Below are 1,994 nucleotides of genomic sequence, written 5' to 3' on the forward strand. Positions count from 1 at the left end.
TGCATAGTGTGGGAGGCATGAAGGCGGAGCCACCACCCATGTGGGGGTGGCGATGGTGCAGTATGGTGGCGGCGTTGACGGCGTTGCTGGTGGCCGAGACCAAAGATCGAGGGCGAGAGAGAGAGAGAGAGTTTGGCCGGAAAATGGGTGGGTCTTGATTTTGGAGAAAACGAATGAAAGGAGCTTGTAGATCAGGCTATGGGTAGCAAGATTATGCAAAGAAATTAAGATTTCGGGTTAGCCGGAAAATGGCTGGCGGCGGTTTCGGCCGGCAGCAGCCATGGAAGTTGAAGAGATGGTGGGGAAGGAGAGGTTGAAGATGAGTTGTGGAAGATGGGGGTCAAGCTGTAAATTAATAATAAGAGATTAAATTAATTTGATAAATAATGAGTATTGTTAAATATTGGGTAATAAAATGTAATAAAATAATTGGACAAATAAATTGGATTTTAAAAAAGGAAATATTTGAATTAGTGGGAAAAAGAAATTGAGATAAAAGTAAGGTTATTATTACTTTGGTTAACCTAGAATAAGAGTAATAAATTGTTGAATATAGAATAAGTTGTGAATAAAAATAATGCAAGATATTAAGGAGTTGAGGCATTGTTACTATGTTATTTAATAAAATAATCATGAAATAAAAGTAGAAGAGTGTAAAGGTGTTAAAAATAAAGTCAAACTTTTAGGGATATTAACGTTAGCTTAGTATGATTTAATAAATAAAATGACTCGACTAATTCATTTTCTTTTTTTAATAATGAATTAAAAATTTAAATCGGCATTAAAATATTTTAAGAAAGAATATTAGAGCGAGTGTTTGAGTCCCTTTATCGAATATTATTTAATATTTCTTATTTTATGAATTGATAGAAATTCTATTTTTACCTAGTGGAATTATGGGGCAATATTGAGCTCGCATATTATTTTAAATTATTATAATTATTCCTAACATACGGGCGAGCAAGGCAAGTTTACTATCTCTCCACTCACCTTAAAAATATTTATTTTTGTAAATGTTTTTAATTATATTTTTTTCTCAAGTATTGTTTATTTCAAATTTATTTAATTAAGAATGATTTATTTTCCAAACTTTAAAAATATTATTATTCTGGATTGGTTAATTGTATTTAAATGTTCTTCGATCGAATACCCTATTTTTTAATAATCTTAGTCGTACTCATTGTTCGAGACGACTTCTTTTAATTTCTTTCAGTTAAGGTTTGATTCCTTATTTCGGGTCAACCATATTCGTTTCTTGTCGGTTACATCTACTGTCCAGATGTATCCACTTTTATTGAAATCAAGAACTGATTCATTGTTCGGATCATAAATTATTAGGAAATATATTAAGTTGTTACTCGTAGTGATGGGTCCTACTCGCAACGATTCTGAACGTTATTTAATTGATTTGTTATTCTTTTGCTTTGAGATAACCAAACAATTTTTCTTTGAACTCGACCATTCTCTTTGTTCGAGAGGGTTACCTTCTTTTCTTTCTAGGCGACGCTTTGTTCGTGTCGTCTAAAATTATTTTCTTGTTCTTTGGATTAATCCATTGTTCGGGTTAATGTAATTTATTTTAGAAGTGCTAGATGTGTGCTAGACTTAGCCAATAAATTTTCTAGTGTCTAGTTTTTTTATAAAGGAACTACTCGGGGATTCATATTCTAAACTGGTCAACATGGTCCAGAAATGTTGACCATGATTGTATAGTCCGGAGACGTTGACCGTATTCAATCTGGTCCGTGATGGTTAACCATGGTTGTGATAATGTGTTATGTTAAAAGTGACATTTGGCTCTGTGGAAGCCAGGATTGTGTGATAACCCATTTATGATTAATTGCTAGTAAAATTTGAAATGTAAGGTGGGACTTGCCTGAAGGTACTGATCACGCTAAATGCGAGTCCTGCAGGAGTCGATACTTGTGACATGGTAGTTGATCGAGCCATGGGGTATCGAAAGGTGGACGACCAGTATGCTCTTATGTTATGTT

Source organism: Apium graveolens, chromosome 10 (genome assembly GCF_009905375.1).
Source record: "Apium graveolens cultivar Ventura chromosome 10, ASM990537v1, whole genome shotgun sequence".
NCBI classification, from domain to species: Eukaryota; Viridiplantae; Streptophyta; class Magnoliopsida; order Apiales; family Apiaceae; genus Apium; species Apium graveolens.